The 16,474-nt window shown below is 40.3% G+C and overlaps 1 protein-coding gene across 6 annotated transcripts in view; it reads right to left on the reverse strand.

The window, feature by feature from the left end:
* The window catches only part of grik5 (glutamate receptor, ionotropic, kainate 5), a 375,404-nt gene extending 360,959 nt beyond the window's left edge, over positions 1 to 14,445 (reverse strand). For 2 of the 6 annotated variants that reach the window (XM_057834368.1, XM_057834366.1), the window contains exons 1-2: positions 14,178 to 14,445; positions 13,972 to 14,081 (exon numbers count right to left, since the gene is read on the reverse strand). The gene's annotated coding sequence lies outside the window, so the exon portion shown is untranslated. Of the gene's footprint in view, positions 1 to 6,580; positions 6,890 to 13,971; positions 14,082 to 14,177 lie in introns of those variants that run through there. The other 4 variants (XM_057834367.1, XM_057834362.1, XM_057834364.1 and 1 more) reach the window with 3 other exon arrangements.
* Between the last annotated feature and the right edge of the window lie 2,029 nt (positions 14,446 to 16,474).

A 16,474-nucleotide genomic window follows, 5' to 3' on the forward strand; every position in this document is an offset into this window, starting at 1 on the left:
TTAATGCATGTTTCAAAAGTGCTAGCAGTTGATATATTTGACAAGTACAGTTTTGTGTGTGAAAATGAAACCCATCTAAGTAGCATGATTAATTCCATTAACTTGGTCATTATTTCATTATTTAGTCCCGCTAATTTGTACTGTCACAAATCATGTGCCCCTTTTATAAGGTGCCAAGGCATATTGTCACAGTGGGAAGCTGACAGGTATGAAAGTCGATGACAGATGGTGAGCCGAGACGGCCTTGGCTGACGACGCGACGATATTTTTTCTACCCCTCGGTTTATTCATGTGAGCTTTTAAAGCTAAAATTAGCCGGCCGATGTCAAATCATAGCGCCCCCCCTCAACAGGTTGCCTCCGCTCTTGTTACTATGCAACAGTTTGTACTTGTTGAATGTCTACGAGCAATCCTGAGGCATGATCAAGTGTTCTAAGCCCAAAGGAAATCCACACGGTACAAGCAGCAAAGGAGGTTTGTCCATTTAGAATGAGTTCAAAAATATGCACTCCGATCAATAGTGCTCTGTGGACATAGAGTACATGGACCATTTAAAATGACTAGTATGTGTGGAGAGCAGAGATAAGCAGCCTTAAGAATGCCATTTACAGTATGTCCTGCAAAAGCTTTTATACAGGCACAATTTAGCTTTGCCATCTGTATGGTGAAAGATACCTCAAAACAAAAAATGGTGGGTTCAGTTGGTTTCCAAAATGAATAATTCTAGAGACAACTATTGGCCGAAAATAGCTGAAAATGCATTATCGGTAGAGATGTGACCGAATATTCGGAGCCAACAACTATTTTCCAAACCGCGGACATTTTGTCTCCCCACAAATTCCAAACCACCGACATGTTGGCCAGTAGTGTTAGCGAGATCAAGGGTCAGCCAGCGTTGTTGCTTCTCGCAGTGTTTTGATGACGTCATCACAAAAGAACTAAGGTTCTTCACACTATTCGGTGGTAAACTTTTGGTCTTCAAAACCGAAAATCGATAATACATTTTTAGCCATTTTCAGCAGAATTTTTGGTCACATCTTTAAATAATTAATTTGTGTTTTTATGCATGACATGTTAAGACTTTTCCGTGAATTTAATCATGTCCCAAAGATAAATCAGTTTTGGATTCTGAATTTGTGTGAAAGTGAAAGCGTATCTATTAGGGTTGTCAAAATCATTGCGTTAACGGGCGGTAATTATCTTTTTAAATGAATCACGTTAAAATATTTGACGCATTTAACGCACATGCCCCGCTCATATAGATTAAAATGACAGCACAGTGTCATGTCCACTTGTTACTTGTGTTTTTTGGTGTTTTGTCGCCCTCTGCTGGCGCTTGGGTGTGACTGATTCTATGGGTTCCAGAACCATGAGCATTATTATTGGCATCAACAATGGCGAGCTACTAGTTTATTTTTTGACTGAAAATTTTACAAATTTTATTAAAACGAAAACATTAAGAGGGGTTTTAATATAAAATTTCTATAAATTGTACTAAAATGTATCTTAAGAAATGTAAAGGCAAAGGCAAATTTATTTATATAGCACAATTCAACACAAGGCAATTCAAAGTGCTTTACATCACATGAAGATCATAAAAATCACATTTAAATCAACACAACGTAAAAACCAAGACAAAAGATCGCATTTAATCACAGAATACAAATAAATAAATAAAAATAAAACAAAAATAAAAATAAAACAAAAACTACTACTACTAATAATAATTGAAATCAGCAATGGAGATAAGCACAAGAGGAATAGAAAGCAGGTAGATTGAAATATATAGACAGTTATGGATATGCAGTGCTAAACAAAAGCGTTTTTAGCCCTGATTTAAAAGAGCTAAAGTTTGAGCATACTTCAGACGTTCGGGTAACTTGTTCCAGAGGTGAGGAGCATAATAACTAAATGCTGCCTCACCCTGCTTGGTTCTTGTTCTTGGAACATGCAGAAGACCGGTTCCAGACGACCTTAGGGGTCTAGATGTCTCATAGGAATCTAACAAGTCAAGCATGTATTTTGGTCCAAGGACGAGCAGTAGTATTTTATAGTCTATCCTTTGACTCACTGGAAGCCAGTGTAGCGATTTCAAAACCGGTGTAATGTGGTCCAGCTTCCTTGTATTTGTGAGGACTCTGGCTGCAGCATTCTGTACTAGCTGCAGCTTCCTGACTGATTAAGTAAGTCTTTCAATCCATGGATCGCTTTAACAGAATGTTAATAATGTTAATGCCATCTTGTTGATTTATTGTTATAATAAACGAATACAGTACTTATGTACAATATGTTGAATATATATATCCGTCTTGTGTCTTATCTTTCCATTCCAACAATCATTTACAGAAAAATATGGCATATTTTATAGATTGTTTGAATTGCGATTAATTAATTTTTAAGCTGTGATTAACTTGATTAAAAATTTTAATCATTTGACAGCCCTAGTATCTATATTTGAGAGGACATTAAAAGCTACATAGGGTTCTGCCAGAGACCTGAACTGGCAGGTAGTGGGTTAAGCCATGGTTTCTTGAGGTTTTTTTTTTTTTTTTGTGAATATACAGTACTCCCAATAGACATCCTCAGTTGAGATTGGCATCGTCTATGTCAATGTCTATTTGAATGGGAAAGCCATTTTATCAAATGATAAAGATGAACATTGCACGTCTCAGGCTCATGAGTTTTCAGTGCTTTTTTTCTTTTCAAGATATTAACCAAAGTAAATTAGCCACAGTTGCTTGATTGAAATCAGGTTTCGCCCCATTGCTTTTCTTCCCGTGCCAGCTAAAACAACCCTACAAAAGAAAGTATAAAAAGTATGCAAATTTTAAACACATTTTATCCACGTCGGGTGATATGTTTGAAATTGCAATTGCGACATTTTATGGTCGATATGTGAACAAACCTGTCCCAGCTCTCTGCTATTGCACTGAATTGCATTGTAGTTGTGCATGTTGTTAAAAAATGTTTTAAGAATGTGTTGGGGTTTTTTTAAGACTACGTTTAAATATTGTTCATAAATGGCTTACAATAACACATAATGTTGATAATGTGTTATTATAAGCAGTGTTTTTAATAATGGTGTTAGAGTATAACAGCGTTTCTAACGGTGTTAATTTTTCATTAGTGAGTAATTTAATTACGTAATTACTTTTCCCATCTTTGCAACACAAATACCGTTACTGAGGATGTGAAGAGGCGCGTTGCCGCGTAACTACACACAGCTCACAACTGCCTGGGAGAGAAGAGCAGAGCAGGAGGGGGAGAGAAGGGGGTCGTAATGCAGTTGCAAATGCAAATGCGAGGATGTCTGGCTCGGATCATTAGCATAGCATTTGCGTTAGCATTAGCTTTTAGCGTGGTGAGCATCTGTTAAACTTTTGGTCAACTTTTTTTACATACAGTTCATGGCGTCCAGGTGAGTACAATTAATTGAAAATGTACTGTTTTCCAGCTGATTGTTCATCATCATCACCAAGTTGGTGTTGTCCTTTTTAGATGCTACAATGTAATCATAATTTTTGTTTTTTTTAATTACCAAAAATAGTCACTTGACCTAAACTTTTCCTAAATGGCGTATCCATGAACCTTGTGTGATGTTTTTTAATCAAAAAGACAAAGCAAAGACCGGAGAGGCAGGAAATTCAGAGGCTCACCTGCATATTGAAAAATATATCTATATATATTAGGGGTGTGACGATACATACAAGTCTGCGGGTTCAGTCCAACAGGGGAAAAATAGGCTTTTTTTCTCGCAGCATTTGAAAGTTAAAGTTTCTATACCATTATTCATATAGGATAATTTATTTTTTATTTTTTTTAAGTGTGACCTATGTGTTTTTAAATAAATTTTTAAAAATCAGTTCAATTCAATCAATTAATATAAAGATCTTTGATGTGAAAGATGTTCCAGAATGTATAATGTAATAACGTGTAGAACATTAAAAGTAACATCTATTACTTTGCTGAGAAACTAATTACTCTTACAATGAGGTAACTGAGTTACTAACTCAATTACTTTTTACGAGAAGGCATTTGTAACTAACTAATGAATCACTTTTTTAAAGTAAGATAACTCTGATTATAAAACAACTCCATTCATGTCCAGTATGGATCTTTTGGACATTTAATGACATCCGCCATAATTTTTAATTAATGCTTATGACAGTGTCATGTCATAATTATGATGGTTTTATGATGTTCTAATGACAGTCTTATGACGCCGCTGTCAAATACAGTGGTACCTGTACATACCAATCGAATTCGTTCCAGAACCTGGTTTTTAAGTCGAAGTGGTCGTATGTCGAGCAAGATTTTCCCATAAAAATACATTATAATTCGATTAATTCATTCCACAACCCAAAAACCTACACTAAATCCTTAAACTGCAGGTACAATTACTAATAGCAATCACACATAGCAAAACAAATGAATTATAAATACATATCGGAATAATAATGCTCCTAAATGGAAATTTAAAAATGTGTTTTTATTGTCACCTTAACTTATAGAGCAGGGGTCCTCACATACAAATCTTGAAGGTCCACCATTATTTTTTTCCATACAAGCATGGGTCCATTTATTAATGTCGGTCAAGTACAAGGCAGGTCGAAGGTGGTAAAGGTGGTTTCCTTTTGACCAAACAAAAATACAATGTACATTCTGATGAAATAAAAATAACAAAACATTTGTTTGACTTAAAATAAAAATACATTTAAAAAAAAACAACAAAAAACATGCAAGTACAATGTTTACACATGTAGTACACTATATATTTAACAAGATCTGTCATTGAGGTGCAAACAATAGCTATTGACAGTACATTTTGTAAATGTAAAACACTGCTGGACAAACGTGCAAGTAGTACAGTACATGTTCATTTGTTCAGAACACACTGCTCAATGAGAGAAATGGCATTTGCGGTCACAAGGCTGTTTACTCACATCATCATCCAGTACTTCAGTGCGTCTTGTGGTTGATGAATCGGAGAGTGGGATTTGATTTTTGTTGACATTTCCTCCTTTTTTTTCCCCTTTGAACATTGCTGTCCTAACTTCAGTCATACTCTTTTATATTTCTCCATCAGAGAAAGGCTTCTTATGTTTGTCATTCCATTCCTCATTGAAACGGCAAGTTTCGTTGTCCACTTTTCTTCTCTTGGTCAATTTTGAGCATGCCATTTTGTTAGATTCGGTTGTCTACTGGTGGCACGTGTGGTGTTAGTGAACATCGGTTAACGTTGTGATCTTGAACGTTGCCCGCATGCAGCGAGAGTGCCGGGGTAACACGGGGAAATATTTAAGTAAATCTCGTTTGCTCACAGTATCACTCACGTTCTTGAATGAAAAATAAAGTACACGACAGCATGTACAAACAGATTGCAAAGTGTCGGGTGCGACTTGTGTTTGAGGTTGCTGACACTGCTGTGGTCAGTCTACGCTAGCTAGTAGCATGCAGGCTTTCTCAGCCAATCAGCGCATCCATGCACGCTCTCTCAGCCAATCAGCGCATCCACGCAGGCTCTCTCAGCCAATCAGCGCATCCACACAGGCTCTGTCAGCCAATCAGCGCATCGTTGTCACAACAGAAGTGAAAACATGTAGGATATTTGACCAAAAATCAAACAGAATTTAGCGATAGAATAGTAGCGCATAGCGGTAGATCGGCGATTCATACAAATGAGGTATGTTGAAAAAAAGTTGAGTTTTTTTTAGGGCTGTCAAAATTATCGCGTTAACGGGCGGTTATTAATTTTTTTAATTAATTACATTAAAATATTTGACGCAATTAACGCACATGCCCCGCTCAAACAGATTAAAATGACAGCACAGTGTCATGTGCACTTGTTACTTGTGATTTTTGGTGTTTTGACGCCCTCTGCCGACTGATTTTATGGGTTTCAGCACCATGAGCAATGTGTAATTATTGACATCAACAATGGCGCGTTACTATTTTTTGATTGAAAATTTTACAAATTTTATTAAAACGAAAACATTAAGAGGGGTTTTAATATAAAATTTCTACAACTTGTACTAACATTTATCTTTTAAGAACTACAAGTCTTTCTATACATGCATCGCTTTAACAGAATGTTGTTATCTTGTTGATTTATTGTTGTAATAAACAAACACAGCACTTATGTACAGTATGTTGAATGGATATATCCGTCTTGTGTCTTATCTTTCCATTCCAACAATAATTTACAGAAAAATATGGCATACTTTATAGATAGCTTGAATTGCGATTAATTACGATTAAGTAACTTTTAAGCTGTGATTAACTCGATTAAAAATTTTAATCGTTTGACAGCCCTAGTTTTTTTTCTTTCGTTTTTTTCGTACGCCCGTTGGTCCGCAGAGAGGTGTGCTGTGGTCCAGTCGTGGACCACGGTCTGCTAATTGAGAACCCCGGTTATAGAGAGAGACTGACGAACAGTGGCAGGAGGAGACAGCGGGTGCATGCTGATAAAGTGAGACATGTTCTCTCCAATTTAAAAAATACATTCAATAAGACACATGTAAAACAAAGAAATTATGAAAAATAAGAAATAGCAAAAGTTTTTATTGTCAAGTTAACTTACTGGCAAACGGAGGTCGGAGGGTGGCGAAAGCGGGTGTGTAGGTAGATGTGGGGAGGGTGTACTGGTGCGCCGCATTGTCGAGCCAGTTCACTCACACATCATATTTTTCTAACACTTCCTTCTTCATTTCAATGGTACGCGTCACCTTTTTTCTTTTTTTCACCATCGAGGTGGACCCAATCGCAGGGAAAACAAAAGTTCAAAACAATATACCAGGGGATCAAACAAAAAGGTATCAAAATTTACTTTTAAGAGGAATTTAAACACAAAGGCTTGGGCGTACAAATAGACAATGACGCAACAAGAACAGACAGCACATGGGGAACTTAAATACAGAACTGGGATAATGAGACAATGAGGCACAGGTGGGCAACACAAGAGGCAGCGGATTGGTCAACACACAAGGAGCATGCACAACAGGTGAAATCAATGGGTAATCACGCCGCCAAGCCACACTAGGAGGAAACAAACCCTAACGCAAAAAAACAATGAAGTTGCAAAGCTGTCATAAATCGTTATATTTCAAGCATATCCCCTTAAAGTGCCTGTGACAGCATAAAAAAAATCTTAAACAGCATTATTATGTGAATTACAATGATATTTTAAGATATATACAACAATTTGGCAAAGGGCAGATGACAAGAAATTAGTCTTTTAATCTGCCGTATAGACATCATTATAGCGCTCTAGCGTCCGCAGATGGATGATGGCATCAGCAGCAAAATGTCATCATTGTTTCAATCTCTCTACTCCAATATTTTTACAGGATATACTTTTTATCTAAGTATGTTTCCCCAATTGCTAAATAAATGGTATGGTCATGACAAATAACACTTGTGCTAAATGGAATATTAAAAATTCATTTATTCAGTACGACAGGGCAAAATTAACGCATAATGGTAAAACTGCCGACTTCTTCCTCTCCCGAACGTTATTTTATGCCACCGGAGTTAGTCCGGCTTTTGTCATTTCCCTGCCCCGTCTTTGGCGAGAGCATAAACAAAACAGGAGTCGTGACAGCTAGCCGACATGCTAACCCGAACCGGGCAGCCTTTCCAAGTCTTATTCTAACCTTTTGAAAACAACAAATGACACAAAAAATACCCCGACTCATGTTACACACGGCTGCGGGGTTGATTGTCTTCACCGATCGGCCAGCCCCCGGAGGCGAGCAAGTTACGGCTCGTCATTCTGCTGCGGCCACGGCAGGCTAGCAGTGCTCCTTGCAGGGAATGAATGCCAAAAATAGCCCATTCTCGGTGGACAAACCGGCCAACGTCAGAGCGAAGGGATGCTCGTGGCCAAGCCGAGGAAAGCGCATTCGCGGTGGGCACGCCAATAGGACCGAGGGGGTGGAAGAGAGCATGGTGTGTGACAAGCCGTTGGTCGTTGGCCAAGTGGTCTTCTCGGTGGACAAAGACCATTGTCACCCACAAAACAAGCCACCTCCTTATTAAAACGTGTGCCATGTTCCCAGTATTTGACATTAGGGGTGTAACGGTACACAAAAATCTCGGTTCGATACGTACCTCGGTTTTGAGGTCACAATTTGGTTCATTTTCGGTACAGTAAGAAAACAAAATGCAAAATATAAATGTGCTAGTTGTTTATTACACACTTTTGTGCTTTCAATAATAGGAACAGCAGCCAATACAAAGCTAGAATTCTGCTCAAAAAGTAGTGGGTATTTAAAGATAATAATCCAACAACAATTTGCCTTTCAGAGCCCGCGTATTGGTTAGCTTTCTTTCTGAAAGAAAGAAGAAAAAAGAAGTCCTGTGCTAAAGAGAAAAGCAATCCCAATGACAAAGATTTTATCATGTATTTTACAAATGAAATGCCTCAATTATTTTTTTTTCTTATGAACGTTTTTTTTTTTTTCAGAAATTAATAAATTTAATTATGTAAGCAGGATCTGTGTATTATTCTTATTATTTAATTACAGGTGTTTTAGCTCATTTCAATTAATTTTATTATTTATTTTATTATGTGTTTGTATTTTACAAATGTGATGTAGTATTCATTTATATTATACTGTCTATATTATGTTGTATAACTTTAGTTCCTATGTGAATATTAGTTCCTACTTAATTTGTTGTGGTAGGAGGGTTTTGTATTGAACACGGGGCCGTGTCGGTTATTATTATAGCATAGAAGACAATTGTAATTCAACAAAGACAAGTCAACTCTGCCCCGATCTACCACTCAAGAGATCTGATGGTGTGCATTGGCTGATTGACTTTAACGGCCGCGTTTCACTGCGTTCTCACGGCGGCCACGTTGTCGCGCCGTCGACATTTCTTACTGCCCTACCGTGTTGGTCCTCATTATAGTAGAGAAGACGGAGTAAATATAATCTACACAAAGAAACTGTAACCCGATCGACTCACAGCCTCGAAAAGTAAGGGTCACATTACGTCACAAAATCGTTCGGTACGCCTCCATTCCGAGCCGAGCACCAAGTACCGAAACGGTTCAATACGAATGCATGTACCGTTACACCCTTATTTGACATAATATAAAACACGTAGCTTACTACTTATTTCCTTGTCGGTCCAATGGTCCCATAGTTGTCTGACTTGTTTTGGCCATTAGCCGCGGTGAACGAGAACGTTTTGAAACCCAAAAAGGCTCACGCGCCTCTCCCTGGCGCAGCAACAAAAGCCTGCAGCACATTGGGCTGGTGCGATAAGAAAAATAAACGAAATAATCCGCAAAATCAACTGAATCCGCAGTCGTTCTGCACACTATAGTATTGGCTGTATACTGAAGATGATTAGCCCGCTGACTTCACATTTGCATTCTTCGTCAATCCAGGAAGTCACTCATTTTCATGGCGCAGGATTCAAAAAATTGAATAAATATATCAGTCGCTTCTACACACCTGAATCTGCAGGAGCCTGATAACAATCCTGAATATTTGAGTCAGGTGTGTTGGAGGAGGGAGACATGAAAAACAAGCTGTATAGGGGCTCTCGAGGACCAGAGTGGGATACCCCTGCGCTAAGGAATATGTAAAATAGAGAGATCGAGATGTGAGAGTGAAGCGGGTCACCAATCTTTGTGTTCTGAAGAAGCATTCATGTTCTCAACTGTTATTCATAGAAACTGAGAAGATTGGATCACTTGTACCTTTTTTAAAATACATGAGCCCTTTTTGTGGAATACTTGATAAATTCAGTTTGAGACCCATGTTTTAGATGAAATAAAATACTTTCGTAGTGACTGCAGAGCAGACTAAAAATAACTTTCAAAAAGTTTCTCCGCAAAAACATGACAACGTTATTCTGTCTGTGGCATTTGAACAGCGGATTTAAAGCTTAAGTATAATTTCTATGGATCATTAAGAAGTTCGTGACTGGAAAAATCTCATTTAAGATAGCTACAATGCAAGCGTTCAATGTAGCTTTTGCCGCCACTATTAACATGTAATTTTGCCGTGAGTGTGAAAACACAGACGTGGGCATGAATTGGCGTTCAGAAGGTAAGCTGTGCAAAAAGCCAAACGTGTGTGCTCACTGTGTGGGTGTGTGTATAAGTGTGTGTGTGTCGCAGCTGTCACGCCCGAGGCTATGAGACACGTTGATCTTCCAGTCGCACATGCTGAGGATGAACACACACCTCTGCCCTTTTTGCAACGTCTCTTTCTCTCACATACACACAAGAAACACAAATGATTGACACGCACTCCGAAATAGCAGTACTTTGACATCAACACACATGCAGGCACGGTCATCTATTCATTCACTGGCAACATCAACATCTTCCCCTTGTCTGTATTCTGTCTGAATGCGCATCCAGAGAGAGAAAAGAGGAGAATGACACTTGAAGAGAAAGAGGGTGTGAATGAGGCGAGGAGGAGACAGGCTGATGGAGCTGAAGCCAGAAATGGGAGGGGGCGGGTGGGAGGGGGTCAGGGTTGGGAATGGGAGGTGCGAGTCGACAATTGAAGCGAAACATGTCCTGCCCATCCGTCAACGTGGACGGACAAGCAGAGTTTCCGTAAGGACGGCATGGATGCCTGATGTGGAGACATAAGGAGGGATTCTTCACTAAGACATGCAAAGGACATGAGGAGAGATGGCCAAATGTTGCATGGGGGGGGGGGACTGAAAAGAGGGAAGAAGAGAATACAGTAGGTGTGTTGTTTAATCATGTAACTGTCCCACTGAATTATTTTCAAACAAGAATAAAATGTTTGTCTTTTTTAAATGCTTCATTGAGTGAGTCCACTTAAATCCGCTCAAGCTGCTCACTTACACACAATGAGTTGCCACAGCAATTGTTTAACAAGCTAAATGATGATTGACGCATGCAGCGCTTTGAAGTTTGCGTCCCTGGCCAGATCAAACCTTAACTGTCTGTCAATCATCATTAACTTGAATAAGCAACTTCAGTGCACTGCCTGACCAATAAAGAGGAGGGAGGGAGGGATAGAGTGAGACTACGCGATCGGCTCGGGACAGCTCATCTGTCTTTATTTTATTTCTTTTTCAATTGAAAAAAATTCTGCGATAGATTGAGGATGCGAAGTTTGAAGCGCGGAGTCGCGAAGGATCGCTGTATGCCATTTACCCAATATTTAAAAATATACCGAGTGCTAAACCAAGGCATGTGTCGATATGAGATTCTGATGGTATGATAACCTTAAGCCAAAATGTTTCACGGTATTAAAGAATTGCAATTACAGCTCTAAAATGTGTTACTTTGAGATATCTGAGATTTAATTTTTTTTTATTTTTTTTCCATTGAACAGGATTTTTATTTTTCCAAAACATTATCAAATTGGAACATAAGTATAATCAGGGGTGCACGTAAGTGGTCCGCATGCGCGCATGCGTACTGGACGTAGACAAATGCGCTGGCCCTCAACGGCTTCCATACGCTTTTGCGTACCGATGGCTGACCACTGTATTTGCGGCGGACATGAGAAAATAACTTCTCAAAATGTCGAAGAGGCAGGCCCCACTGAGTAATTATTTCCGTGTTCCCCCACCCCCGTCAAAAGACAGACAGACGACAGAGACGTCACCGGAGCTACCGAAAACAAGGACTTTTGCTGAAAAGTGGCTGCAAGAGGTACCATGGCTAGAAGCAAATGATGCTCGCACGGAAATGCGGTACAAAATGTGCCGTGAGAATCCCAATGTCGCTGATAAGAGCAGCGCATTTTATGTAGGGTCAAAAAATTTCAGCCATCCAAACTTTGAAAAGCACGAAAAAAACAAAGAGCATGTGGCAATTAAGCAAACTATCGATGTCAGACAGGACCCCACTCGCCCTATGGACAAGTGACGGAATAAAGGTAGTGAAGAACAGCGCCATGCACTGACAAACATGTTTTTGCTCGCATTTTACAAAGCTAAACATGCACGTTCAATGAGGTCTTATGAGGAGGACATCCCACTTTTACAAAGGCTTGGAGTTAATGTGGGAGCCGCATAATGCCCTTTATTTTGATTTGGTGCTTTTATGTTTATTTCTTTACATTTCACTTCAAAGTAATGGCAATTTTGTTGTGCCAGTTGATGTTAATCAAGCATTAATTGTTAATATAATTAATTAAAGTTATTTGGCTTTAAGTAAAGCTTGTCATAATTTTATCGCATCAGGCGGGTCGGCTCTCAAGCTCAATGAGGATCTCCAGGTCCTCCTCTGAGAACCTGGGCAAAAAAAATATGTGCACCCCTGAGTATAATGCTACGTTAAATTAAAAAAAAAAAAAACTGAAATATACTAAATAAAATTTAAATAAACGCAGTCTTTTAGGTGAGCCTAAACCCACAGCCACAGCTCAACATTATTACCATCTGACCAAAACCAATTTAATTATTTCCCATAAAAAGCATGTGTGTATGACTCGTATCATGTTTACATTTTACACACACTCTTTCTCAACACAAATGGTTGCCAGAGAGAAAAAAAACACTTGTTTTATCACCGCTAGACACACTAAACACGCTGGAGTTAACTCTCGTAGCTTGTAGGAAATGTTCATGACAGTGTTTACTAAGCTTTAATTTTGTATAAATGTGAAATCATACTGGAGGTGCTGCCTCCTCGGCAGCCAACCTCCGCAAACATGTTTAACATGCCAGTTGGCCCTCCTCCTCTAAGCCACGGCCGTCTATAACTTTTCTGTAGCCAAGGTATTCACGTACCAGCGATTTCCTGTTCTTTGATGGGGAAAAAAAGTTCAGGGGTTTCACCTCCTCCAGCCATCGAGTAGCACAGCTGACTCACTGACACATATGGGACATAACAAATACCTAATACATTAGGGAAGGTACAGTATCAAGGAAAATTTTTGCGGTTTTGAAACAGTGACGTTTTCATACCACAGTATAAATTATGTCCACTTGCAACGTCTCATTTTTAAGTGACAACAGTGTAAGATTTTCTTATTTTGGTGAAGAACATGAAGCCAGTGCACATGATCTATTTTTTGCTGGCCAAATATGAATCATGTAGTGGGCCGAATTTGGCACCCGGGCCTTAAGTTTGTCACCTGTGCACTAGTGGTTGCCTGACAACTGGTTGATTTGTTGCTTGATATGATGTGCAGCAAAATTCACATTTTAAATGTAAAAATCGGCAATGATGAGGTTGATTCAATCCTTGCTTCCAAAATTGTGATCACAATTAAAATGTAGATGTCCCAGTTCATTTAAACCTAGCAGGACTGGCTGTAGATGTTGATGTTTCAGTGTTTCATTGACGATTCTAGAAATCCAATCCATTTTGACTGGGAGAGACTGGCAGCAAATGATAGTTGTAAGCTCCTCCCGGTCAAATGGATTGGACGTCTAGCGCCGTCAATGGAAGCCAATGAGTTAATTGTGCAGGTATTTCAACAACCTAATGATGAATGGAAAAGGAGCAAAAACAAGCGTAGATGCATAGGGAGAGACGTACCAGAAGAAGACATGTAGATGGCTACACCAGGAAAGGACTTGAGGATCAAGGCATCAAAAAAACATGAGGATGGATAGATGCTGGATGGAGGAGATTACATAGGGACTGAAATGAGGGCATGACTAGACTGACATATGGATGGATGCATCAAGAGTGGACATGAGGATGTGGATGGATGTAGAAGAGAACCTAAAGACTGAAGAGAGGACATAAGGACAAACCGACTGGACATTTGGATGGCGGCATCAGGAAAGGAAATCAGAATGTAAGAATTGAACCGAGGACATATGGATATATACAGTCTGAGAAGATGAGTCTAAATAAGAATGAGGTGGAGGCAAACAGGTGGGGGGAGAGGAGGGTGAAGCTGAAGCCCAAACACCGGTTGACGCTGGGGGGGAAAAAAATCCTCCGGACAGAAGAGAGGAGCAGACTGAAGAGGAGGATGAGGAAGAAGAAGAGGGACGGACACTCACCCATCGGAGGGGGGCTCTCCAGTGCCTCGCACAATCCCCTCTCTGTGATCCCATCCTGGGGAAAAGGCGCAGTGAGATGGTGGAGCTCCCGTCCGCTGAATACCAATGCGCTGTGCACCCAACACGCACACACACAAATCAAGTCCTGGGCTATGTGAAGCACTAGATATGACACGACAAGACATTGAAAAGATATCCACACTCACAAGGTTCTCCTCGGTCAACTCCGCCGGCTGAGGACCGTGCGCTATTTTCCCGGCTCACTGCGGCTCTCTCTCTCTTTCTCTCACCCTCTCACAAGGGGATGCAGAAGCTCGCTCGCTCGTCCCGGGTCTCTCGACGTTCAGCGTACATCCATGTGTTGCTCCGTCCGTCCGTGCGTCCCTACATCCATCCGTAGTAGTACATCCACCCGGACTTTTTTCCTTCTGATTCAACTGCATCCACTTCGCCTCCTCCACTCTCTTGCTCAATAGTGCACCCACCTCTCTCTCTCTCTCTCTCACTCTCTCTCTCCAATCTCATCATCTCTCCTTCCAACCCCCCCCCATCCTTTCTCCTTCTAAGGTTATTTTTCCTCAAAGATGAATATCAACTGCCCTGTGTCAGTCTGTGCCATCCGCCTTTAGAGCAAAACATTCAAAAATGGTCACGAGAAGGGAAAATACACAAATGTGAAAACACACACAAACGGGCATCGGACGTGTGAGACGCACACCCCCAGCCAGGGTAAACTACCCTGACAGTGTTTGACACGGCGTCATGCTCAAGCGTGATAAACGCTATCACACCAACCTGACACACACGCTTGCACATGTTTTACTCTGAAGAAAAACACGCGCACGCACGGATGTCGGCCTGTATTCACAAGAATTTAGTAGGATTTTACACAAAAAGTATGCAGACCATGACATTGAAATTTTACATGAAGGTTTTTACTCTATGGCAGGGGTGTCGAAGGATGCAAGGGCCGACTTGAAATCCTTCCACTTTCATTTGTTAAACTGAGGATCGTGAATGGGGAACAAAAGATCTGGGTTTAAAAATGTATTTGTTTTTAAGTATTTACTCATTGGCTGCCATTGACGGCGATAGAGGGTTTAGGTTTAATCCATTTTGACTGAGATGGTTAAATCCAGTCAAATTGGATTAGTTAACTGACTGTCTAAAACAGTACTGGCATTTAAAAATGTCTATCATCACTTACGCATGGAACCCCACAAGAGTCACAAATAAATAATAAACATTTTGAAATTCATTCATTCATTCATTTTCCATGCCGCTTATTCCTCACAAGGGTCGCGGAGGTGCTGGAGCCTATAAATACAAATTTTGATAGGTACAGCGGGGCAAATAAGTATTTAGTCAACCACTAATTGTGCAAGTATTCCCACTTGAAAATATTAGAGAGGCCTGTAATTGTCAACATGGGTAAACCTCAACCTTGAGAGTCAGAATGTGGGGGGGAAAAAAACAGAAAATCACATTGTTTGATTTTTAAAGAATTTATTTGCAAATCATGGTGGAAAATAAGTATTTGGCCAACACCAAAAGTTCATCTCAATACTTTGTTATGTACCCTTTGTTGGCAATAACGGAGGCCAAACATTTTCTGTAACTCTTCACAAGCTTTTCACACACTGTTGCTGGTATTTTGGCCTATTCCTCCATGCGGATCTCCTCTAAATCAATGATGTTTTGGGGCTGTCGTTGGGCAACACGAACTTTCAACTCCCTCCACAGATTTTCTATGGGGTTGAGATCTGGAGACTGGCTAGGCCACTCCAGGACCTTGAAATGCTTCTTACGAAGCCACTCCTTTGTTGGCCTGGCTGTGTGTTTAGGATCATGGTCATGCTGAAAGACCCATCCACGTCTCATCTTCAATGCCCTTGCTGATGGAAGGAGATTTTCTCTCAAAATCTCTCGATACATGCCCCATTCATTCTTTCCTTTACACAGATCAGTCGTCCTGGTCCTTTTGCAGAAAAACAGCCCCAGAGCATGACGTTTCCACCCCCATGCTTCACAGTGGGTATGGTGTCCTTCGGATGCAATTCAGTATTTTCTCCTCCAAACACGAGAACCTGCGTTTCTACCAAAAAGTTCTATTTTGGTTTCATCTGACCATAACATTCTCCCAGACCTCTTCTGGATCATCCAAATGCTCCCTAGCGAACCGCAGACGGGCCTGGATGTGTACTTTCTTCAGCAGGGGGACACGTCTGGCAGTGCAGGATTTGAGTCCCTGGCGGCGCATTGTGTTACTGATAGTAGCCTTTGTTACTGTGGTCCCAGCTCTCTGTAGGTCATTCACTAGGTCCCCCCCGTGTGGTTCTGGGATTTTTGCTCACCGTTCTTGCTATCATTTCGACGCCACGGGGTGAGCTCTTGCATGGAGCCCCAGATCGAGGGAGATTATCACTGGTCTTGTATGCCTTCCATTTTCTAATAATTGCTCCCACAGTTGATTTCTTTACACCAAACGCTTTACCTATTGCAG

Source organism: Corythoichthys intestinalis, chromosome 4, assembly GCF_030265065.1.
Source record: "Corythoichthys intestinalis isolate RoL2023-P3 chromosome 4, ASM3026506v1, whole genome shotgun sequence".
In the NCBI taxonomy this organism is placed as follows: domain Eukaryota; kingdom Metazoa; phylum Chordata; class Actinopteri; order Syngnathiformes; family Syngnathidae; genus Corythoichthys; species Corythoichthys intestinalis.